This window comes from Lissotriton helveticus, chromosome 3_1, assembly GCF_964261635.1.
Source record: "Lissotriton helveticus chromosome 3_1, aLisHel1.1, whole genome shotgun sequence".
Taxonomy (NCBI): Eukaryota; Metazoa; Chordata; class Amphibia; order Caudata; family Salamandridae; genus Lissotriton; species Lissotriton helveticus.
In genome coordinates, this window is record NC_136061.1 from 917,369,743 (window position 1) to 917,396,685 (window position 26,943).

Below are 26,943 nucleotides of genomic sequence, written 5' to 3' on the forward strand. Positions count from 1 at the left end.
ATGTTGAATCTTTACATGATGTTGAAGGTGCATGATCACAATACTGAAATGCAGTCAACAACCAATCACCACTGATGAATCACATTCTCACTAAAATACGGGGGCCAAACAGAAAGACAGATCAATGAGACAGTCAGTCATTCCTTCCACAAATTAATGCAAAAGTTGAACATTATCAACAGATGGTCTGATTCACAAAGATAAACTTACACCTTTGTATTAGTTTATTCCTTTCTGGTAGTCACAAAACTGAAATGTAATAGCAACTCTATGACTGTAGAGACTCTGCAGTTGGGCCTATAACTCTGCTAATAGAAAAAGGCCTGTGTCATCTTTTTATGTGTGGAGTTCTTCTCCCTGACTGCACAGTCTTCTCATTTGTAACGTTACTGTTGAATTGCAGTTTGGTGAATACTGAAAAAGAGTAAACACACAAATGTTTACCTTTAGGAATCAGGCCCACAATTTGTAATGTGTTAATTGTGGTAGTTTAACTGTCTGCCACAGCTGCACTACAAATACGTTAATGGTATAAGAGTACTTGGAGCCTGATTTAGATCTTGGCAGATCTGGTCCTGCCATCACTTTTCCATTGCTTAATACAACCAATTACTAGGCGGTCCACCCACTAAACTTAGATTCTGGTGGTTCTATGGATGATAGTTCATCAGAGTCCCACCATTTCTGCCAGAATTTTCCCCACCCCGTGCCAACTGTGTTATAGGCAAAAACCCCAACCCACAAATGAAACTACCCCTGAGGTCTATCACCAAGCATCAATCTCAAGACGTGTAGAAGTTTATGTGAAGCTTGAAAGTCCTCCCCCACCCTCCCCCCCGTCCGCCATCAGTGCATTGTTGATAGGACAGACACTATGGAGCAGGAGTCTCGCAGTCAGCAGTTAGGGAATCATGTAGTGTACCTGTCGTGTTACGGGGTTGCAGTCAGATCGTTGCCTTCAGCGCCTAAGTCACTCTGTGTGTCGTGGTCGCGTAAAGCCTACACTAAGGCCTCCCATGCATGCGCAGTTTCCAGTGCCCTGTCATTCTGTTGCCGCCGCGCTAGCTGGTATCTCAAGGTGCTCTCTCCCCCAGCACATTTAAGAAACTCACTGCGCCATTTAGCCCCTGTTGGACCCATTCGTGCCTTCCATTGTTGCGTGATTTCCCGTTTCGCTAGGATTAATCCCATTTCTATAAATTTGCTGGTGATTTTCGTCTTAGGTGTATGCGGAAACCAATGAAGGATCCCCACCGCCATGTCGTACTGCAGTGTTCGTTCTGTCACCTCATTAAGAGTATCCCCCACCGTTCTCCAGTAAGAGGTCAATCCCGGGCAAGTCCACAGCATGTGACCCAGTTCCGCACCACGTGCTTGACATCTGGGACAGGCCGCAGAATCTGAAGCAAAATATTTTTGTATCTTTCCTGGGGTCAGATATGCCCGGTGTAGGATGTAGAAGTGGACTAGTTGGAACTGCGCATTGCGCGTACTCTTTCAAGCCCGGCGCATCAACTGAGCCCATGTGGTCCCCGGAATTTCCTTCCCTATGTCCGCTTCCCATTTTCCCCTGAGCGCCTCCAACGGAGGCAGCCTCTCATTAATCATCCTGGTGTACAGACATGTCATTGCCTTGACCGTTCCTGCTGCCATCATGACATATTGGCATGCCATTGTCGTCTTTGGTTCCTCCAGTCCCCCCTTCCAGTGCGCTTGTATTGCCCTCGCGATCGCCGCATGTAGTAAAAAATCGCCCCGGGGTATGTCGAATCGGTCCGAAAGTGCCTGAAACGACCACACCGTCCTCGTACAGATCGCCCATTACTTGGATCCCTGCCTCCTCCCAATTTTGCAATTGCGACAAATCCCCCCCATGTGGCAATGCCGTGAGCATTCCCAATGGTATTTCAGGGGCATAGCTCTACGCTGAGTACGGTTCCAACATAACCTAATTGTACGTTCTTCTTGTGTAAGGTCACGCAGGGCCATTCTCTGTTGCATTGCGATGTAAGAGAGTACGTGTCTAGGTATTCCTCGCACATCTTCAGGTCCCCGGAATTCACGTGCTATTTCCTGGGTATAGATCTGCAGCTTAGCTGCTAAGTAATACACTTCGAAGTCAGGTACAGCCAGTCCCACCTCTGCCTTGGGTCTCATTAAAGTCGTAAGCGCCACTCTGTGAAGGCCCGATCCCCAGAGGAAGGACACAAACAGTGTTTTCAAGTTCCAAAATACAGCGGGAGGAATCCAAATCGGTAGCGTTCTAAAATAGTACAGGAGTCTGGGGAGCGCTACCATCTTGAGCAGCGCTATTCGTCCCGCCACCGACAGGGGGAGAGTGGCCCAAAAGGACATGCTGCCCTTCAGCGCTCTGATACTACGGGAGATATTACCCTCCAGTACATCGGCCGGACTGTGATAGATATAGACCCCTAAGTACTTCAGGCAATTGGGTTCCCATCTGATCGCTCTGGGCGTGGTGGGTTGGGCACCAGATAAGGCTCCGTCAGCATCCTCAAGGAAGAGCAACAGGTCATCCGCGTATAGGGAGATGAATTGTTGCCCTGACAGGGTCCGCAGGCCTCTATAATGGACCCCCGTGCGGATCGACAGTGCGAGGGGCTCCACCGCCAGTGCAAAAAGCAATGGCGATAGCGAGCATCCCTGCCTCGTTCCTCTCTCCATCCGATATTGTGGGGAGATCAGAGCGCCCGACTTCACTCTTGCCAGCGCTGAAGCGTACAGCACTGTAGTCCATTGCAGATAGCCCTCTCCCAACCCGTAACAGATGAGCGCCTTACGAAGATAATCCCATTCCAGACTATCAAACGCCTTTTCCAGGTCAATCGATAATATCATGGGTGAGGGGCCTCCTCATGGTCCTCCTCTAACAGGCGGACTAGCCGGCGTATGTTCATTGTGGTATTACATTTGGGTATGAACCCCGCTTGGTCCACATGAACCAGAGTGCCCATGTGCTCCAGCAGTCTGGCCGCCAGAATGCTACTTAAGATTTTATAATCCGCTGTGAGCATCGACAGCGGTCTGTACGACGCTGGGTCACTGCTCTCCTTGTCAGGTTTAAGCAGGGGGATCACCAGCGCCTCACGCATCGTGTCCGGGAGATACCCCAGTCGTTTCGCCTCTTTATACACTATTGATAATCGTGGAGCCAACAAGTCAATATAAGCCGCGTAAAATTCGATGGGTAGCCCATCCAGTCCTGGGGTTTTGTTGCGTGCCATTCATTTTATGGCGCTACGGATTTCCCCTATTTCTATGTCTTTACCTAAGTCCTGCGCCTGTCCGGGTTCTAGTTTCGGGATGGGCAGTCCTCTTAAAAAGTCATCTAGGGAAGAGGTACCCACTATCAACCTACTCTGGTAGAGAGTTTCATAATAGCATGTAAAACTGTGGAGGATTTCGGGTTGGGTGTAGACCTCCACCCCCTCAGTATTACACATGGAGACCGTGGGGGAGCTGGGTCTCGTGGGGTTGGCTAGCCAAGCTAGCAGCGCTCCTGATTTGTCTCCCTCCGCGAGGGACCTGGTTATGTAAGCCTTATGGTCGAAGATACGCAGTCTTTCCACTTCGATTGCAACCGCTTCCTTCGCCGCTCCAGTCTGCTGTTGCAGCTCAGGGCGTCCGGGCCGCAAAAGCTCAATTTTTCGGAATTTCCGATCTGCTTTATCAAGGTCATCCAGGAGTACCCTTCGCGTTCCCACCTTCATAGCTATGCAATAGCCTCTCACTACTACCATAAAGGCATCCCATTCTGTCGCTCTCTCCCTAGTTGTGCCCTCATTCTCGGTGAAATAATTATTGATCCTTTCCCCCAATTCCCTTCGGAATATCGGGTCTTCTAACATTTCAGGGCGCAATCTCCAGGTTGGAACACAGGAGGCGCCCGGAAACCACTTGACGTCGGCTAGAAGAGGGTTGTGATCGGAAATCGTCCTCGCCAAATATTCAGTTCTTGTGATCGCGGTCACCAACGCCGTGGAACACAAGAGCACGTCCAGCCTCACGTGTAATTCGTGCATGCCTGAAAAATGAGAGTAATCTCGGGTGTGCGGGTGTTGGGCTCGCCAAATGTCGGTCAATCCCCATTTTGTTTGCCATTCTAATCTACCCTTGGCTATTCGGCGTGTTGGGGAGTCTGCCAACGGAGGGTGCGATCTATCAAGGGCTACATCCACACCCGAATTGAAGTCGCCTCCCATCAGTAGTGGCCCCACTAAGTAGTGGGCCAGGGAACCCGACAGTGACGCGAAGAAGGCTAATTGATCCACATTAGGTGCGTAAATGCTGCAAATATTTATGTCCTTACCTCCCAGTTTTCCCGCTATGGCTACAGACCGCCCGTCTGGGTCTATCATGTGTTTGGTCACCTGGAAAGGGACTCCAGCCCTTATCCAAATCAGCGCGCCCCTAGCATAAGCTGAGTATGTAGTATTGTATAACTGTCCCCTCCATCTGCGCTGCAGTGCCAACCCTTCCGTTTTCGTGAGGTGTGTTTCCTGTAGTAGCGCTATTTGCACTCCTCTGCGCACTAAGTAAGCATGTACTTTGTGTCGTCTCGTCATAGTATGCAGCCCTCGTACATTCCAGGTAATACATTTCAGATTAGATAATTCAACCATTGTCCCACAATGCCCTACTCACCCTCCTCCGCCCAGTCGCTATTTGGGCCAAATATAGTAGTTGCCCTGCACCGATGGCGTACCCACCCTCCAACAAATTAACATCCCCAAATCCCTCATCCCCCCCCCCCCCCCAGAACAGGACCCAAAGACCGTAATCTAGGTCCCATCCAAACTCTCCCCAAAGAACAGTTAGAAAATCCCGACGGTAGTCACCGCAGGCTTGCCATAAGGCAAAAATGGGGGCAGAGTACCGGCGGGAAGTCGCCCTCTGCCCGAGCTTCCCTTGTGCGATCGAGCTCTAATTACTTAAGGTCAATTTAGGGCTTAACCCCCAACCCATCTGTTAGTAGGCCATCAGTACCCCCCCCGTTTAAACACCACAATCCCTCCCATTGTTCGTTCCATTGTCGAATCAGCTCACCCGGAGTCATCCTTGCCCGTCCAGCAGGCCTTCCGCCGTCTCTGGGGTGATCGTGGGCAGGGGCACACTGTCAGTCTCAGATTCCTCCGTATCCGTATGGTCTTCCCCCTGCCAGATTCTGTACTCTCCGTTATGGGCACCCCTTGCGAGCCCGACATACTGGACACCACCTCCAAAAACCCTCGCCGCTCTGCTGTCGTCTCCAGTACTGAAGGCCGCCCAAGCCTACTTCGGCCATTTCGAATCCTCCTAGACTCCCGCCGTGGACTCTCCTCTAGTACCGTTGGAAAAAGTGAACCAGGGCCGTCCTTGCCGGCTCTATACAGTTCCAGCCAGTTAACCGCGTCTTCAGGGGTATCGAAAAATTTGGTCGTACCGTCCAGTATTATTCGGAGCCTTGCCGGGAACAGTAAGGAGTACTGTATACTTTCACTTCTCAGCTCACGTTTTATCGCTAGGAAAGAGGCTCTCTTGCGCTGTGTGTCATAGGTATAATCCGGGAAGATGTTGACCCTACTGTTCTCTACCTGGAAGGGACCATTCAGCCGGGCATTGTTAAGTAGTATATCCCTGTCCCGGTAGTGCAACAACCGCGCAACCACTGGGCGCGGGGGGCGGCCCTGTTGCGGCGGCCTGGATGGAACCCTATGTGCCCGCTCCAGAGTGTAGAATGAGGTCAATCCCTCGGGCGCCACCACCGTCCGGAGCCACTCCTCCAGGTAACCAACCATGTCTCCCCCTTCAATTTTTTTCCGGCAGCCCCACTATCCGAATGTTGATCCGTCTATTGCGCCCTTCAGCGTCCTCTGCCCTCTTCTCCAGTGCGTCAATCCGGTCCAAGGCATCCTTCATGCCAGCAGAGAGTGATTTTTGTGTCGGTTCCAAAGTGCTGATCGAGCTCTCCACCTCCTTGACCCTGTCCGAGAGCTTACCGTGATCAGCCCTGAGGAGTCCTAGGCCTGTTGCAACCTGTGCTATATCCTGTTGGAACGCCGTTCGAGTGTCCGTTATTGCCGTCAGGATCTTGTCTAGTTGATGTTGGAGGTGCGGGTCCCGCGGCGTCTCTGGGTCCAACTGGTTACCTCTGTCCGGCATCTCCGCATCTGATGTAGCCTGTGCGTTGCCCTTGGCTCCCTTTGGTTTCCCCATGGTACTCGTAACGCCCAACACTGATCAGGGGAAGCGGTGGGCAAGCTGGCCAACGGCAACCAAGCCACGTCAAGCCCCACTTCAGTACACTAGTCGCCGCTCCTCAATAAATATCTTCCTCAGCCTCTCTCCGTCCGGGTTCAGGTTGAGTGGTGCGGGGGGTCAGTCATCAGGCCATTCATCTCGTGCCTCTGGGATGCCAGGTCAGGGCAATACTAACCAAAGCTCATCAGCTCTCAGCTCCAATAGGCTGCCACAGTTCATTCACCGCTTCCATTAAAGACCCACCGGGGACTACAGGCCGGTCAGCCGCGGCACCAGCCCCGACCACCGCGGTCGGCCGCCTCGTGCTCCAGGCCTCCTGCAGATTCTCTTATGGCGGGCCGCGCCGCCGGGAGCCCAAGCGCAGGATGACTCCAGCCCCCCATGGCCCGGACTCCGGGGGGGCCTCCAGCTACGGCCGTCACTGACCTTCAATGTTCCTCCTGGGCCGTCGTCTCCCCCACTCCACCTCCAGCGCTACAGGCACTCTCCGCTCTCCGCGCAGACCCCACCAGGCCCCCAAGGCACCGTCCGGCTGCCCCCTTCATGCCGTTCCGCCTTCAGTCTTCCGCTCAAGCCCCGGAGGGCAGGTAGTGCATCCGCAGTGGTCACAGCGCCCTTCACGGGCTGCACCACCGATGGGGGCCACTATCAGGTGCTCGAATGCTGCGTTTGTTGAGTCTCGCACTCGGGCCTCCAGTGTCCGCCCCGCCACTCGGCCGCCTCTATAACCGTCTCCCTGGGGGACCACGAGCAGGCTCTACCGGCTCACATTCGCCTCGCAGTGCCCGGAGGGACGGATCGTCGCTTCCAAGTCCCGGTTTGGCGGAGGCCGTACTACTCCGGGGCCCGCCATCTCCTCAGCGCTCTCCTCCCTAGGGGGCGGGCCGGACCAGTACCTCCGATAGAAGCCGCGCGGCGGGCGTGCTCGGGAGCCGCTGCGTGGGAGTCAGTGAGTGCCACCAGCCGCCCAGATAGCCGGTACTTCTGCAATCCCGCTTTGGAGGGGGGATTCCGCTCTAGCCCCCGACGCCGCAAGCCCGCTGGCCGCTCCTGCTGGGTTATCACGGTGCGGGCGCCATTTTGTCCCCGGTGCCGATCGAGCCACAGGAGCTCGCCCAGCTCTGCTCACTGGTCACAGGCGCCCCTGGGAGCCGTCGATGCCACCTTTCAGCTCAGCGCCCCTTCCCACACAATAACTCGTGGGTTGGGGAGCCACCAGCACCCGAATACCAGGATTAATGGAGGCTCGATCGCGGAGCCGAATGCTCAGGCGACCTCCACCATCGGCGCTCTAGCCACGCCCCCTTGTTGTTGACTAATTTACATTTAATATAATTCAGTAATTGCACTAGACAAGGTAAAACCTTTTTTTTTAATAAATGTAAAATCAATGTTAGTTTTAAACTTAAATCAAATTCTTATTTATGCAGCATTTCCTCTTGTCTAGTGCATTTCCTATATTTTGTTAAATTGTATTTCATTGGTGTAAGGTGTAATGCATATGTGTTTAGTTTTTCACTTATTAAGTTAAGATAAACACACCTGTATTAACCCCTTCGCTGCTAGGTCTTTTCCCTAACTGTGCTAAGCCTTTTTTTGGCTATTCAGGGTAGTTTGTGCTTAGGCTGTAATAACTTTTGTGGATTCCCCTTGAGGAGACTGAGAAATTTGCCCAAAATACAGGTACATTTCAGGTTTTTGGGAAAAAATGGGAAAAAAGTGCTGCAGAAAAAAGCTTCTGTTTTATCCCTGCAAATGGTATCAATAAAAGGTTTGCAGTGCTTAAATCACCATCTTCCCAGCATTCAGGAGCAGGTAGACGTTTGTCAGAAAACCAACATTTTCTATACAGGTTTGGCATTGTAATGGGACAACGCCTATTTTTTGTGCTTTCAAACTTCTTCCAGTTAGTGGTAGTAATGGGTCTGATACCAATAATGAATCCCAGACAGCTATAGATTTCTGAAAAGTAGACTAAATCTTAAATTCTGCAAATGGTCATGTGTGTAGACCTGTCAAGGTTTTCCATTAGTAATAGTTGAAAACAAAATATTGAGTTGAATAAAACAGCCATTTGTGTCTACATTTTCACCAGTAACTTCTTCTAACTATGGCCGATTTTTTAAAGCAATATATTGTTACATCCACTGAACACTTCTGGTTACTGGGCTATATAGGATTTGTAGGTTCACCCAAGAACACGTGGTACCCAGGGCCAAAAACGGAGCTGCACATTGCAATGTTTTTGCTTTGGGTACCAGGTATACAGTAATTCATTTGGTAAAAAAATAAAGAGTGAAAAATAGGTATAAAGGAAACCTATCTATTTCCAAAATGGGAACCAGATTTGGAGTTTAGAAGCAGTGGTTATTTGCACATCTCTGCATTTGTGGGTACCCATTCTAGCATGTGAATTACAGGGTATTTTTCGAAATTACTTCTTCTTTACACGCTGTCTTACGTTTGGAAGGCAGGAATGCATAGAAAGACAATAGGTAATAACACTTGTACTACTATTCTGTGTTTCCCTAAGTCGCCCTATAAAAATGGTAGCTCACTGGTGTGGCTAGGCCTAGCGCCCATGACAGGAAATGTCCCACAACAGAACATAAACACATCACATTTTTCCACTGAAAACTGACCATGTTTTTTGCAGTGTTCCTAGCTGTGGATTGTGGGCTCTAGATCAGCCAGCACTTAGGGAAACCTAGAAAATCTGTGCATTAATTAAAACTAGACACTCAGGAGAATCCAGGATGGTGTGACTTGTGCAGCTGTCACCAGGGTCTGTTACCCAGAATCCCTTGCAAACCTCAAAAAGTTTGAAAAAACACATTTTCTTTGCATTTTAGTGATGAAAAGCTCTGGAATCTGAGGGGAGCCACAAACTTCCTTCCAACATGCATGTCTCAAAGTCTCCCGCTAAAAATGGTACCTCACTTGTGTGGGTAGGCCGGGTACCCGTGACAGGAAATGTCCCAAAACGCAACGTGGACACATCACATTGAAACCGGACCCTTTTTTTTGCAATGTACCTAGCTGTGGATTTTGGACCCTAACTCAGCCGGCACTTGGGGAAACCTAGAAAACCTGTACATTTCTAAAAACTAGACACACATGGGAATCCTGGATGGGGTGACTTGTGTGACTGTCACCAGGGCCTGTTACCCAGAATCCCTCGTAAAACTCAAACTTTGTCAAAAAACAAATTTTCCAAACATTTTGTGATGGGAAGTTCTGGAATCTGTGGGGAGCCACACATTTCACCCAAGGCTCTCAATAGGAATGGCATCTGACTTGTTTGGGTAGGCCTATTGCCTGTGACAGGAAATGGCTCAAAACACAACAAGGACACTTCCCAGTGTTCCACGGAAAACTGACCCTTTTTTTGCAAAAAAACTAACTGTGATTGTTGGACCCTAGTTCACTGTGGAAGATTAGCAAACCTGTACATTTTTTAACATTAGACACCCAGGGGGATCCAGTATTGGGTGGCTTGTGTGACTCTGACCAGATTCTATTTTCAAGAATCCCTTGCAAGCCTCAAACTTTGTAAAAAAAAAAGCACATTTTTCTCAAATGTCTGTTTTGGAATGCTCTGGAATCTGAGGGGAGCTACACATTTCCTCCCATCCAGCATTCCCCGCTGCCTCCCAATGAGAATGGTACCTCGCTTGTTTGGGTAGGCTTAGTGCCCGCAATAGGAAACTGCCTAAAACACAATGTGGCCACATCACATCTTTCCACTGAAAACTGACCCTTTTCTTGCAGTAAGCCTAGCTGTGGATTTTTGGCCCTAGCTCAGCCGGCACTTAGACAAACCTAGCAAACTTGCACATTTTTTAAAACTACACACCCAGATGAATCAATCCATGATTGGGTGACTTGTGTGGCTCTGACCAGATTCTGTTACCCAGATTCACTCGCAAACATCAAACTTTGTAAAACAAAACCACTCATTTTCCTCAATTATCTGTGATGGAAAGTTCTGGAATCCGAGGGTAGCCACAAATGTCCTTCCACCCAGAATTCCCCCAAGTCTCCTGATAAAAATGGTACCACACTTGTTTGGGTAGGCCCAGTGCCCTGGATGGGAAACTTCCCAAAACGCAACATAGATACATCATGTTTTTACACTGCAAACTGACCCTCTTATTGCAATGTACCTATGTATGGATTTTGGACCCTAGCTCAGCCAGCACCTAGGTAAACCAATCAACCTGTACAACAGACACACAGGGGAATCCAGGATGGGATGACTTGTGTGGGTCTCACCAGAGTATGTTACCCAAAATCCCTTGCAACCCTCAAACTTTGCAAAAAAACATATTTTCCTCACATTTCTGTGATGCAAAATTCTAGAATCTGCTGGGTGGGTGAAATTTTGTGGCTCCCCACAGATTCCAGAATTTTCTATCACAAAAATGATTTCTCACTTGTTTCGGTAGGCCTAATGCCCGTGAATGGAAATTTACCAGAACACAACGTCAACACATCACATTCTTCTACTGCAAACTGGTCCTTTTTTTGCAATGTGCCTAGCTGTGAATTTTGAACACTAGCTCAGTCGGCACCCAGGAAAACCTGCAAACCTCTAACAAATGTTAAAATAGACATCCAGAGGAATTCAGTAGGGGTTGACTTGTGTGGCTCTCACCAGGTTCTGTTACACACAATCCCTGGCAAACCTCAAAAGTTTCTAAAGAACACTTTTTCCTCTCATTTCTTTGACGGAAAGCTCTGGAATCTGAGAGGAGCCACAAACTTCCTTCCACCCAGCTTTTCCCCAAGTCTCCCGATAAAATGGCACCCCACTTGTTCGGGTAGGCCTAGATCCCTCACCAAGAAACGACTTAAAACGTGTTGGGGAGACACCAAAATTAGCTATCACAAAACCATCTGGTTTTGCAGGGGGGTAACCTGTGTTTTTGGTTCTGGCTCAGCGGCCATGCAATGAAACTTACGAAACCCAGGCATTTATGAAAACTAGACACCTGGCTGGGGGAGTTAAGGGAAGGGTGGCTCACGTGTATCCCTCAACGTTTTCTTGCCCAGAATCTCCTCTAAACCTCAAATCCAGCTAACAAAATTAATTCAAACTCAGCGTACCCCCAGGTCTTGCAATAAAATTGCTACCTCACTTGAGCGGAAGAACCAAGTGCCTGCGACAGGGAAGGCCCCAATTTTATTGTGGAGGCATCAAAATTATCGATCACAAAACGTCCAGGTTTTGCAAGGGGGTCACCTGCATTTTTGGTCACTGGCGTGGCGGCCATCTAGTGAAACCTACCAAATCCAAAACATTTTTTAAACTAGGAACCCGGGGCTATCGAGGGAGGTGTAGCTTGCATGAATCCTTCAACCTTTTCTTACACACAATCCCCTCCAAACCTTCAATTTTGCCCCAAAAAATCAAAGTTTCTTCACATTTCTGTGTAAGAAAGTTATGGGATCACCGGGATGACACTAATTTCCTACGACTCACCATTCTCTCAGGTCTCCCAATAAAAATGGTACTTCACTTGTGTGGGAGAGCCAAGTCCCTGCGAAAGGGAAAGGCTAAAAACTTATTGTGTAGTCATCAAAATTATCTTTCACAAAAATTGCCAGGTTTTGCAATGAGGGCGCCTGTGTTTTTGGTCCTGGGCTTGGCGGATATCTAGGGAAGCCTACCAAACCCAGACATTTCTGAAAACTAGGCTTCGGGGGTAGTCCAAGAATGTGGCAGATGAGCTTATAAATATCACTGATCTGCCCCCAAGGCTGGCAGAATCAGCTAAAATGTGTGGTTAAAAATAAGTTGAGCAACCCTCGACTATGGGGCTGCTCCCTAACATGCCCATAAAAATATTCCTGGTGATTAATGGGCTTTCTGCAACCCTCCCGAGGGGGTGGGGGGAAGGGTAGATTCGGTGTAATAACCACCTTCAGCCCCCCCAAGGGAGGCAGAAAGATGGTGCCCATTTTTTTAGAAGGTGGGGCATTAGCATATCCCTTCAGGGCAGCCAACACCCCTGCAGGCTATTGCCCCCGTATGCACCCAGTGGGGTGGAAAGACTGTGCCCATTCTTTTGGGGGTGGGGTGAAGCATTGACATGCCAACTCTGTGCACCATGAATGTGTGTATTTATTTAGTAAAGAGGTGTATATCACATACCCTATGTTAAACTACAATTAATAATTCAAAAACAAGTATCAATTTTTATTAAATTTCCTCCTTTTACACCTACAGTGGCAGGAGAACCCCCGCCATTATATGAACGCCTAACCGCAACACAAGCCAATTGAAAAGCTTGTGTATTATCAATTTGCCAGTTATTAAACAGGACAGTTGGGAACCACTTCTTTGTATGCAATATGGTAATAGATGTGTATTGACTTACAGCCAAACTGAATATCAATATCGGTGGCTCCTACTACCAGAGCATGAACCTTCCCAATACAAGCATAAGGTAGATGCCTGTTATGAATATTACAAATGCTTAGATAATCAGAGCATACAGCATATTGATCTATATCCTATTACTATTTTCAGACCCTAGTACTGCACATGCTACATCAAAAGCATTGAGAACATACAGTACAGTCATTTCCCGGATTGCATAACCGGGCCCCTGGTCCTCTAGGATATATCTGGAAACCAGTAATAAAATACAGGTAACTTAAGTCCCTGTTTGACATTACGTATTAGGTGATGTCACTATCGTAAAAGCTTCCCGATAAACAAATTTGGGGATTCACTAGCGGTGCCCCCTATAGAAGGTCATGTATTTTGACAATACCAATAAAGTTACCAATAATCAGTTTTTGACTAGCGCCAACCACTTAGTAGTTATAAAATGTCATATAGTATTAGCCAACAGGAAATGTTTTCTGGTAATATGCTTTGTTTATAAAAATCTGTAAACACAAAAAAGTAATTGTCTGTTTCCTTCTAGAACTTGGTCCTGAAGAAGGTTGTTAATTGTTTCTCCTTAACCGAAACGCCGCGTCGACCCCTGTTCTTGCGAATATATTTTAACCCATATTGTATAAATTGGCTTCGTTTATTATTGTGTTTTTATATGTTTTTAATTAAATGTACAATATACTGCATGTATTTTTTAACTATTCGTTACTATTGTGATAATTTTGTATTTTTGAATAAATACACAAATGACATATTTTTCCAAAACAATCTTCCTGTTTTGTGGTAAATAAATAAATAATACCTCTATTTTTGACTGGATATAACAATAACAGATAGCTCAATAAATAAGAGTCAAGATTCGAGGTAGTAGGAGTTTGCAGGTTTAATACAGCATAAGGACAGGAACAGGACAACCTGCACGGACAAGATCTGGGATGGCTAGCCAACAGGGGGCCCCGACAGCTGTCGGGCAGGAGCTGGAATGAGCGCGCTGGCTTTTAATAACAATACACAAGTATATATACTAAAACAATTGCATTACAGTACATACAGTAGGTGTGACAGTGGGTGGAGTTAGCAACAGTCGCGAAAGATAAGGATGAAAGTGGGTGTAACAGGAGGCGTATACATAGACATGTGATGTAGACGTAACAGAATATGTCATAAATGGGGCGGAAACATGGAGGGGGCTACCTAAGGAGCCGGGACCTCTAACCTAGTGGTGCGCGCAAGCTGGCAATGACGTGTTACTAGGGAGAAGCTAGGGGCTATGACTTCTGAGCTAGAAGGAGAGACTGAAGTCTGGAGAGTCAGAGCGACATGTACCTAAACACTATCTAGTATCTGATGTTTAGAGAACATGTTGATAGAATCCAAAAGTTATCAGGGTAAAGGCTAACAGACACTAAGACTGGTGCATGCATTATTCTACATGTAGTGTGTGTTGAGGAATATTAAATGACCATAAATACAGTATTTCTCTTACATGGAGACGTAAAGGCTAGACGATGACTGAAACTATTGATGCGATTCAGTAGCTTAGGAATGCAGAGAAGGAGAGCTGGACTGATAACTGGAATCATAACATACTCTTGGCAGACTGGCAGGCAGAGCCAGGCCGAGCCGGGCACTGTGAGGCAGGAAGTAAGTGAAGGGTCAGGGATACAGGTGGGGGCTGTATCGCTCCTCAGCGAGGGTTCAGGAGACAGGAGCTGAATCTGGTGTCCGGGCCCTTTTGAGGCCTAGAAACGGGGACTTCGCAATGAAATAACGTGCACACTGTAAAACGTGGCAACATAACTTTACATAGGCCTAATACTCGTAGCTTTCACGAGAACTGGAAACTGGCATACTAGAGATGGACACAACTGTAATTGCGTCTTTAATCGATCAGGGGGAATACATATGCATATTAATCATGCACATATAGCATAAGATGGGGAACACGTAGGGACACAGAACATGGCAAAATTTACTTTTCCACATTCCCTCCTTGTCACTACGTTTCCATCAAGAAACATCAATATTCATGATACCATCTATCATTTCATACAGTATCATTTGCTCGTCTCGAATTTTCTTGGAACGGGATCTAGGACGGGACTTGGGACTAGGAATACAAGAGGTAGCACAAATGCCGCAAATCGCAGGGCCACATTGTATACAGAGGCAGCAACTGAATATGATCGCTACTGCAATACCTAGAAATGACAATATTTTCCATCCCCAGGCAGAAATTATACTCCAAAACCAACCGGACCATGTCCAGGTGCCTGGATTCTGGTGTAACTGATGGGCAATTTTATGAAGTCTGGTTATAGCTGAATAAACAGACGGCGCGTTATTAGGAATAAAAATGCAGCAACTAGATCCGATGACTCTACATGCTCCTCCTCTATCGGCCAGTATGACGTCAAGAACGAGACGATTTTGGAGCACGACAAATCTCATAGCAGATTGCTCTTCGGTTAAGTTACCTAGGGCAGAAGCAGTCTCATTCACTACTGCCTCAAGGGTTCTGGTTAATCTACGGATTAACTTACTATTCTGGATAGGTCCTATAAAGAAAAAGAATCCTCTATTGAAATCTGTATACTGTTCTAGAGCAGTTTCAGTTTGATCGACAATCGGGGACTCAATCTCCCTTCTATGTCTACTGTGTACTAGATGTGTGTTTCTATGATAATCAGATGGGGCTAGGAAAACTGGTGGCAGTAGGAAGGCAATGTAACAGGTTCCATCCCAATCGAGGGGCAGACGAACATATGCGGTCTGACCACAAACAAAATAAGAATGACGTGAAGCTTTGAAAATAGATTTCCCACTGTCACTATACTTGACAATAGTAGTACAATCACTATGTCCTACATGTACGGAACCATTATTTCTGACACATAATTCGCCTTTGACTGGTAGTACTGAAATAGCAGGTAAGTCTGGAGTAGGATCAGACTGAACATTCAGGACCATAAAATTCGAAGAATAATTACCTAAATTATAAACTTCATTTTCTAGATCTAACCCTGTTCTGTGGGGAAGACCTTGCTTGTCTGGAAAACATATACTGTTCAGAAAGGAAATATCAGTTGAGGATGACGTTAACATGGACCATGCTCCACATGAGCCATTATGTGAGAATGGATAAGGAAAGAGTGGCAGAACTCCCTTCGGTGTCTGGAAAGGGGGGAGTCGACCACACACCCAACAATTTGTGGCATTGCTGGTCTGGTGTGAATAATGTAACATACGGATAAATGAATTGTTGCGCATAGCAAGACGATAAGATAGTTCATGAGGAGGCAGATCACTAAACGTGTGCTCTACTGTAGCATTAGAAAACTTATTTACATGAGAAGTTGGAAAACATAAATGAAATGCATAACTCGTGCAGGTAACCATCAGGCTGAGAAACAATATAAAACTTAGAAGAACGATACATCGGATTGAGTTTTGACTAACTCTCTCACTATGGGGGTCTATTTCATACATGTCAGATACCTGTCTAACCGTTTCACCTAGGGGAGGACTTAGACAATTAAACTGGCTGACTTATTTTACTAGACCGGAGCTTCAGTTTATACTCCTGCTGCGGAGTTTTCTCTAACAGGGAGGGCTTGATATCAATGTCATTTGCGGGACAGTCCTTAAGAATAGTATCTTGGCAGTCTTTAAAATCTTGACAATCCTTGGAAATGTTCTTGGAAACAGTTTTTAGTCCGTGAAATTTCTTGACGTGTGACAGGTGCACCCACCCCTTCCTGCCTTCCAACTTGACGGCAGTACGGGTGGTTAGAAGGACTAACTTCGGCTCCTTCCAGCGAGGCTCCAGCGGACTCGAACGATCGAAATTCCGGACAAGCACTAGACTTCCTGGAACGATTTCATGCGGTTTCACCTCGGTATTGTCTGGAAATGCGGCGGCAACCTGTGAACGACAAGAGTGTAGGGCAGACATCAAGGAAGCTAGGTAATCTGTCAGCATATTACTGGAAACATCTGTAATACTTCGGGGTCTAGGTGTACCCCACACGTTCGGGGGACGGCCGAATACGACCTCATAAGGAGACAGACCTGATCTGGAATGTGCGACCATGCGCATATAGAACAGAGCGACTGACAGGGCAACTAACCAGTCTACACCTTTTTCTTGACAGATTTTGGCAATGCGGATTTTCAAGGTTTGATTATGTCTCTCTACGAGACCGGCTGCTTCTGGATGGCGTACACAATGGAACTTCCACTGGTACCCTAACAACAGGGAAACGTGCTTCATTAATTCAGATGAGAATGGCTGGCCGTTATCAGAATACACGACCCTAGGGAGTCCATAGCGGGGGAAATATTCACGAACCAGCTGCTTGGCAGTGGTCGCGGCTGTGTAATCTGGGACTGGATATGCTTCTGTCCACCTGGACAAAGAGCATACAACTACAAGGACATACTTGAAACCTCGACATCGCTCCATCTGAATATAATCCATCTGGAGGACTTCAAAAGGGTGGTCAGGGGGCTGGAATCCACCTTGTTCCACCGGGACACTTTTACCTGGATTGAATTGACAACATATCATACAAGTACGGACTTTCTGCTTGGCTGCAGCTCGTAAATGCTTGTTAAACCAAATGTTCTGGATACTGTCTAACATGGCTTTTTCTCCTAAGTGTGCAGGACTATGTGCGGTATTGATAATGACTTGAACCATTGAGTCGGGGAGAAACCATGTGGCTCTACCCTTCGTCAACCATCCCTGATCTGTCTGGACCCCTCCTTGTTCGGACCATTTCTTGATTTCTTCGGGAGTAGCATGTAACTGGATATCTATGACATCTTGAGTAGGGTCCTTAACTGTCATACAAGTAGTCTGTTCTAGAGTGGATGTCGGTGTCTTGTTAACTGGTATGTCTGGTGTCTGTGCTGTAAGCTAGGCTGTTCGATCTGCTAGATCATTACCATGGGAAATAATGTCTGTAACTTTCGTATGTGCTTTGCACTTCATGATAGCAATAGATGTCGGTAAATGTATTGCATCTAACAGAGCTTGAATAAGGAGACCATGCTGAATCTTGGTTCCATGAGAAGTCATGAAACCTCTCTCTTGCCAGAGCACTCCAAAGTCGTGTACAACTCCGAATGCGTAGCGTGAATCTGTGTAAATATTAATTTTCAGGTTCTTGGCGTGTATGCAGGCTTGAGTCAGAGCAACTAGCTCTGCTGCTTGAGCAGACAGGGTGTCAATACGATGTGTTTCAATAACTTCAGTGTCAGTAGTCACTGCATACGCGGCTACTAGTTCTCCTGTACTCGTTCTCATACATGAACCATCCACATAAAGTGTCAGGTCAGGATCTGGTAATGGAATATCTGTCAGATCTTGTCTTGGTTTAGTCATAGTGTTAACAACTTCCACACAATCATGTGTGACAGGATTTGAAGTAACTGACGGTAACAGTGTAGCAGGATTTAGAACGTTGCAGCGTCTGATTTCTATGTGTGGCTGGAACAGGTGCTTGGCATAAGGCTTTCTTTAATTCATTAAAACTAAGTGTATGTTCAGATGTCCAAGGGAGGACAGTCGATACGGCTGCCTCCTGTGTCGTTAACTGTATCAGTGGCTTGGCTAGAAATACATACTGAGGAATCCATTGTCTGCAATAAGAAGTGAGGCCGATAAAAGCTCGTACCTCCTTCTGGGTCTTGGGCTGAGGAAGACTCGCTATTAACTGGATACGGTCGGGTGTCAACTGCCTACCCCACTTGGACAGTAAGTGGCCTAAGTAGATCACTTGCTGGACACAGAATTGAAGCTTTGAAGGAGACACCTTGTGCCCCATCTCGGCTAGGAAATACAGGACTGTAAGCGATGCTCGCTCGCAAGCACGTTCAGAACGGGCTGTGATCAGTAGATCATCGACATATTGGAGCAGGGCAGTGTCAGTTGGCATGTGAATGTTGTCTAGTTGTCTCTTAAGTGCTTGACTGTAAATGCTAGGACTTTCTGTGAAACCTTGAGGAGCTCGTGTGAATTTATAGCTCCTTCCATTTAAACAAAAACCGAAAAGGTACTGGCTGTCTGGATGAATGGGGACACTGAAAAATGCGTTTTTGATGTCTATGACTGTGAAAAATGTAGCCTCAGAATCAATGGCTGTCAATAGAGATGAGATATCTGGGACAACTGGGTACTGGGGGATGATACATTTATTAAGTTCTCGAAGATCAATCACTAATCGATATACTGGAGGTGCATTTAGATCAGTACGTTTCATGACTGGAATGATAGGAGAATTACATACATTGGAGTCAGTTTCTACAACTACTCCTTGAGCCATAAGCTCGTCAATAATTTTGGATAAGGCTGCTACAGCCTCAGGTGGCAATCTGTACTGTCTGATTCGTGGCAAGACTATACCTTGCTTGAGAGTCACACGATGGGGTGTGATTTGCATGAAGCCAACATCAGTTGGACCTTGCGCCCATAGATGCTGCGGAACATTAGATAATCTCGGATCAAAATTTCGTAAAACATAGTGACCCTTGAAGTCACGTAAAAACAAACGTATTCCCTCTGGGGAACAGCAAATAACTGCACCTAATTCTTTCAGTGTCTTAATGCCTAACAAATTTTCTGGACAGGACTTCGTAAGCAATAGATCAGTAGTTTGGGACAATGGACCTACTTCTAGAGTAACTGGTTTGGAAATCTCGTTAACAATTGGCTTTCCTGAAAATCCAAGGGAAACATTTCTAGAGCCTGAGAGCGGAGCCCCTGGAACCTCGTCGTGACTAATGGTAGTCCTACTTGCCCCTGTATCAATCAGAAACTTTCTGTCTTTCCCTAATACTTGACTGTGAACATAGGGACCTTCTTGATCTACAGGAATCTCGATGAGAGGCAAGCCTACCTCCCTCTCTAGGCTGTTTCATGAATATGCTTGATACTCTGGATACTCTGTCTGTGCATACTGGTACATCTGCTGTGTAACATGCTGTGTTGCAGCGATAGGCTGCGGTGCTGGAACTGTCTGTTGTGCATTCTGTGGCTGAGAAGTCTGTGAAACTTGTTCTTGTCTAGGCGGACGTGGTCTTTCTTTAGTTTTACCAGTGGCTATGTTGTGTTTCAGAACTGCACACTCGTTTATAAAATGACCTGGCTGTTTACAATAATTGCATGTCCCTTTAACGGGAGCTGCAGGATGACTGGCTTGATTCGGACCCCTCTTCTGACTGTCTTGAGGAACAGATTGTGCAACTAGTACTTTCATTTTCGTGTCTTTCATACGTCTTCTCTCGTGTTCTTGCTCTTCTCTGATTCTATTCTGGTGATACTGGAGCATTTGAAGCATTTGCGACGGGGTACTAGCTTGCCAAGTACTTTCGACTTTCAAAACTCGATTTTTAACTTGTGGACTTGAATTCTCGACTAATTTAGTAACAAAAAGATGAGGGTATGACTCACTACTCGTCTTCAAACCACTGTTGATGCTAAAACATTTCTCAAATCTAGAATAAAAATCACTAGTATCTTCGTCTTGTTTCTGTTTACAGGCTGAGATTGCATCCCAGTCTTCCTTTTTAGTGGCTAATAATCTAGGCAAAACTTGTATCACTAATTCTGGTAATTCTTTACATTTATCTCCAAGACCGGTACCTGGTACTCGTATCTTATCTTCAGCTTCTAGAGCTGTCCAATCGATCTTTTTCTCTCCCACCTCCCAATCTTTTTCCTTGAGTTTTTCGTATACCCCTGCGGGCAACAGGACTTTTAACATTTTAATAATATCTGGATACGTGTATTCTCCCATACGGAGCATGTCTTTTAATTCTCGGTGGAACCCTGCTGGATCTTTGTCGTGACAGGGAATTAATTTCTTCATCTCTAAGAGTTCCATCTTGGTAACTGGGGTGTAAACAAATACTCGTTGCATTTCACCATCTGGTGTCCTAACTGGGTGTACTTCTCGTAACGGATGCTGCCTGTCTATGTAAAACGGTTTACTTTCTGGAGGTGAGACATGAACAAAATGCGGATTTAAAAACGTTCTGTATTTGTGGCGCTGTTCTAGAATGACACTAATTAAATCGGTACCTAAACCTTTCCATCTATACTGGAGTAACTCGTTCAGGACATCATGTAACGGACCTGGATCAGAATGTTGACCCTCATACAGCGTAATGAGGTGCTGGATCATATACATACCCACCAGTCGCTGCACGGCTGGGGGCAGTTTCAGAAACATTTGTGCCACTATTTCGTCTGGAAAAGTGGTAGAATCAGTAATCCATCGGACTGCTGATCGGGCTAGTTCTTGTTCATGCATAGTACTTAATTCACTATAACCGATTCGTGATTTCAGAATTTGATCGGTAGCTTGAAATACTTGTTCTAGGGAACCTTGTTCCGGTGCTGGAAGATGAACAGTTTTCTTGTGTTCTAGGCGTAAATGTCGGTCTAGAATTCTAGATTTACCTACATACGCTATTCTGGCGGTATTCTCGTCGTCTACCTCTTCAGTAGAAGAGTCATTTTCTTTCTCGCTTACTTGTGCTTCTTTGCGTTGTTCGTGTAACCTTATTATTTCTTTACGTATTTTCTTGTACATACTCTCTATACTATTGAGTGTCTTGTGCTTACCCTCGGCTATATTATCACTCCACTTTGTCAGAATTTTCATTTCGGTCGGATCTTTAGTCGGGGAATCTTGTTCCCGTATTAAACAATTGATCAGGAACTTTAATAACATGAACTGGATCTCAGCTTTTCTGAGAGACATGACTTCAGCAATACTTTCTGGATCTTGTCCTGTACGAATGAAACGATACATTCTGTCTAGATCTTCTTTCATATTCGGTAGGGTGACCAAATACTCGGACACCTGTCTTATACGTACGGAATATATAACCATACTATCCTCGCCTGGGACTGGATCATAACAGCATTCAGTAAGAAGTCGCCTGATTTCTGCAATAGTCTTATATTTGGGCGTACGCTGTAACGCACGTTCATGTAATTCGACTGCTCCTAAACGTCTACTTGGCGGCGGGGTACCAGGAGGACCTCCTCCCGCGGCCCCTAAACTGGAATCGTCGACTGATACTCTTCGAGCTGGCAAAGTGACTGATGTGGCGGGAATTTGTACTACGGGCTGGACCGGGGGTACCGTAACAGGTACTGCAACAGGTGCCCCGGTGGCTGGAAGACCATGAATTACATTATTCACAGGAGCTGGTGGAACAGGATTTGCATATTCTGGGACTGTGTCGTCCAAATAGGACGAGAGAAAAATCTCAGCTGCGGTCGGTTTGTGACGCAGATTGGTCGGAACTAAGGGTGGCGGAAAATTACTGGATGCTTCCGGGGTTGCGTTTGGCAAGCCCTCGGCAAGAAGAGGATACATACCATTAATGAGGGCATTTCTCTGTCTATCTGACTGTTCGGTTTTAACTCGTTCACCTATCTCGATTAGTTCCCTTTCTTGGGCTCTTTCTAAGGATTCTCTACTTAATTCTGACTTTCTGATTTCTTTTTCGGTTCTTTTATGAGATTCTTTGCGCCATAACTCGATGGCATCTTTCTGTGACTGTCTGGCTTTCTTTTTCCATAATACTTCTTCTACTCGCATGATGCACTCGGCATCCCATGTACCCGATACGGGCCATCTGTACTTTTCTTCTAACTGTTTGGTGTACTCCACCCATAAATCTAGATATAATATGGCACTTATGCCATGCTTTTGATACATAAAATGACCTGGACGGGACAGGAACTGCTTCTTCTAACAGACCTTTTCTAGTTTTTAACTTGGAAAACAATGGCATGACTGGGCTGGAGTCTAGACACAATACAATACACAATGAACACGATGATTACTAAACAACACATTCATACCACGACATTGAAATACATGAATGACATTTAGGATAACAGTTCGGACAAAACACTACCTGGAATACTGAAAACAGAATACATGAATTTCTCGAGAACAGAACGGACTAGAACAGAAACTAGATGCACTGCTAAAACAGTACGAAACTTACCGGTCTCATAAAGAGACACGTCAGGACCCGCATCCACCTAAGTGGACACTTCGTGTTGGATCTGCGTACCCAAACCCACGGACCAGAGACAATGCAATTAACCCTGTCTAGATACTACCCCAGCAACGGTACTCACCGGGCAGCAAGAACGGAAGGCCTCGGACTGGACTGGACTGCTACGACGCCGGACGGACGAACTTCGGACTTCTGTTACGGGTGGGCCTCCGGATACCTCGGACCTTGGACTCTCGGCTTGGGCTCTGGTCGGGACTCGCCGCGTTCCTCCACCGCCTCGTCTGGATGCTGGACCGCAACCTCCGTCTCCTCCGTGGGCCTGAGGGATACTTGAAGCAGAAATATCTGCACGTGCACGGTATGGTTCCGTCACGGCTGCAGAGGATCAGGGGGCTTGCGTGGCTTCTCCGGCGCGTGGGGAAAGGGCAAGTCCCTATTCGGGCGCCATTATGTGGTAAATAAATAAATAATACCTCTATTTTTGACTGGATATAACAATAACAGATAGCTCAATAAATAAGAGTCAAGATTCGAGGTAGTAGGAGTTTGCAGGTTTAATACAGCATAAGGACAGGAACAGGACAACCTGCACGGACAAGATCTGGGATGGCTAGCCAACAGGGGGCCCCGACAGCTGTCGGGCAGGAGCTGGAATGAGCGCGCTGGCTTTTAATAACAATACACAAGTATATATACTAAAACAATTGCATTACAGTACATACAGTAGGTGTGACAGTGGGTGGAGTTAGCAACAGTCGCGAAAGATAAGGATGAAAGTGGGTGTAACAGGAGGCGTATACATAGACATGTGATGTAGACGTAACAGAATATGTCATAAATGGGGCGGAAACATGGAGGGGGCTACCTAAGGAGCCGGGACCTCTAACCTAGTGGTGCGCGCAAGCTGGCAATGACGTGTTACTAGGGAGAAGCTAGGGGCTATGACTTCTGAGCTAGAAGGAGAGACTGAAGTCTGGAGAGTCAGAGCGACATGTACCTAAACACTATCTAGTATCTGATGTTTAGAGAACATGTTGATAGAATCCAAAAGTTATCAGGGTAAAGGCTAACAGACACTAAGACTGGTGCATGCATTATTCTACATGTAGTGTGTGTTGAGGAATATTAAATGACCATAAATACAGTATTTCTCTTACATGGAGACGTAAAGGCTAGACGATGACTGAAACTATTGATGCGATTCAGTAGCTTAGGAATGCAGAGAAGGAGAGCTGGACTGATAACTGGAATCATAACATACTCTTGGCAGACTGGCAGGCAGAGCCAGGCCGAGCCGGGCACTGTGAGGCAGGAAGTAAGTGAAGGGTCAGGGATACAGGTGGGGGCTGTATCGCTCCTCAGCGAGGGTTCAGGAGACAGGAGCTGAATCTGGTGTCCGGGCCCTTTTGAGGCCTAGAAACGGGGACTTCGCAATGAAATAACGTGCACACTGTAAAACGTGGCAACATAACTTTACATAGGCCTAATACTCGTAGCTTTCACGAGAACTGGAAACTGGCATACTAGAGATGGACACAACTGTAATTGCGTCTTTAATCGATCAGGGGGAATACATATGCATATTAATCATGCACATATAGCATAAGATGGGGAACACGTAGGGACACAGAACATGGCAAAATTTACTTTTCCACAGTTTTTTTCTCTAGTTTAGACTGAATATAAATTACATGTGTGCTATACTGGTATAATTTGGTGTTTGATATATCTCCACAATGGTTGGCCTATGTCTAGTGAATTGAGTTGCATAAAAAAAATTTCTTTCTATATCTGTGTGATTGGTATTGCTAAAAAACAAGAAACCTAGCACCACTAGTACACTCTTTACCACCTTTGTGGCTAATTTGTGGGGCGCTCTTGCTTTTCTATGTTACTCCCCTGTCCCAAACTTGACAGATAAGGGGGCCTCCTTTACTTTTTATGATAGAATTCTGGGCAGCCTCCACCCCTACACTAGGGAAAACATCCCTGGTGCCTAGTAGGCTTTCTGCTCCCCAGGGGTTCAGATTGAGAGTTATTGTCTCACCTGCCCCCTAGGCGAGGCAGAAAGACTTTGATCATCACTTTTGTGGTGTGGGGGCATGACCATGCCCATTGTGGGCAGCGCCCACCCCTCTTTTATGAATAAGAAAATCTTTTATATTTTCTGTTATAAATGTAAGTAAGAATATGTATATCATATTTTCATCATTAACATTTTTAAGAATCAATTAAATGTAAATGAATAATAATGTTGAGCCAAACTTTGTAAACTTAAACTTTTTTGGTACATAACTGTGATAATTCTCTCAGGTAGTAAAATTAATATAAATAAGAAAAAAAGGGTTTTCAACAACAACACCTCATGGCTTTGTTGCCCATAAATTGCCTCCTAAATATAGGCCAAAGGGTAACCTCCTCAGAAAGGGGCATCTTTATGGCACAGGGCAAGCACTTCCAGGATTTTTCTTGGGAGGGGTGGGTTTATATTTGGTAGTGGTCAAGGACAGATAGGAGTTTAAATTATTGGAAGGATGAGTAAGGGTAGGAGGGGTGGTAGAGGATTGGATTTTGGAGGTAGAGGGAACTGGAGTGGATGATGTGCTTGTGTCTGTGTGTTTGGCAGTTGTAAGTTTTTTTGGTGTATGTTTATATGTGTTTTTTTTGCTGGTGTTTGATATTCTGGTGAGTGTATGCATTTGCTTTTGGTTGGTGTTTTGTGAGTAAGTGTGCTTTTGTGTGAGTGTGTTGTTGTGGTTGGTGTGGCTGTGGTTGTGGTGCTTGTGGATGTGGTGGTGCTTGTTGGTGAGGTTGTGGTTGTGGCTGTGGCAGTGTTTGTGGTGGTTGTGGTTGTGATGGTGGTTGTGGGTGTGGTGGTGTTTGTAGTCCTTGTGGGGGTGGTTGAGGGTGTTGTGCTTGTGATGCTTCTGTGTTTTGTTTACATAGTGTATATATATTGTATGCGTGTGTGTTTGTGTTTATGTGTGTGTGTGTGATTGTGCTGCTTCTGTCTGTTGGAGTGGGTGCCTGCAAAGAAGCTTGAGATTGGGGTGGGAGTTTGGATTTGTGTTAAATAAGGGACCTAGGCTGAGGCAGAAGGTTGGGCTGGTAGGGAGGCTGGGGTGAGTGTGGAGGCTGCTATTTTGGCAAAAAAACTCTGCATGCTAGACATTGGACTGTGAATGGCACCCAGAAATGCAACCATTTGCTGCATTTGGCGGGATAGCCCATGGATGGCATTCACTATCACAGTATGGCCTACAGAGATGCTACGTGATAGATCAGTATCCTCCTCACTCAGCGCAGCTGGGGTGCAGGGACAGAGGGTGAGGTGCCTGTGGCAAAGGGGACCCCAGCCCTTTTAGGGTTTTGGGTTTGCCCAACTGCGGGGATCAAGAGAGAGGGTGGAGATGTGTCTCTGGCTGGTGGACAAGGATGAAGTGTTTACAGTTCCGGTAAGGTCCACCACCACTAGGTACTGGTCTCTTGTGGAGGTCTCTGATGAAGATGACAATATAGTGGCTTCTCTTCCAGTCCCTTTAACTTCCATGCACTGTGTCCATCCATGTCTGATGTTTCATCACCCATTACACAGTGGCCAGCTGCTTCCCTGCCTTCTTGGCCAATATCTCCTTTGCCTGCTCTTGAAGATGTTGTAAAGACATATACAATAATTTTATTGTATCTGTGTAAATATAACTGATCTCGACGTTTTTTTCTAAAAAAACATTCTAAATGTATACATTCCACCTGCTTCAAGGCTTCTAAAGTTGAATTTATGTGTATCTCCTGCATGTAGGGAACATCTTCAGAAACCATTTGGTCACAGTTTTGTAATTTTCTATTATTGCTCCTAATTTATTTTTGATAATTTTTCTTAACTATTTTCATTTCTCCTCAGTAAGTGTTTTACACTTCTGAATGGTTCTGATTTGTTGTTTTGAATAGTGAATTTGTGTTACAAAAATGTAAAATAAAACAAAAATCCCTTTGTACATTGTGTGTAAAGGCAAAAAAGCTGATTACTATGGTAATTGAAAAAATACAAATATCAATTAATGTGTGCTAATATATACTGTAGTGTTCTATTAATATTTGAATGAACTGAAAGTCTGTTTTGAGGGACATTTAACAATGGCAAAACTTACTTTAATTGAATAAAGTATTTTTCAAATGTAAAAAATACATGTTGTGGTTCAATAACTAAGTTGCTTATTAATGTA

The 26,943-nt window shown here is 46.0% G+C and overlaps 1 protein-coding gene across 2 annotated transcripts in view; it reads right to left on the reverse strand.

Annotated features, from left to right (window-relative positions):
* The window catches only part of IFNLR1 (interferon lambda receptor 1), a 336,403-nt gene that overhangs the window by 18,642 nt on the left and 290,818 nt on the right, over positions 1-26,943 (reverse strand). The gene's annotated exons all lie outside the window — the stretch shown is intronic.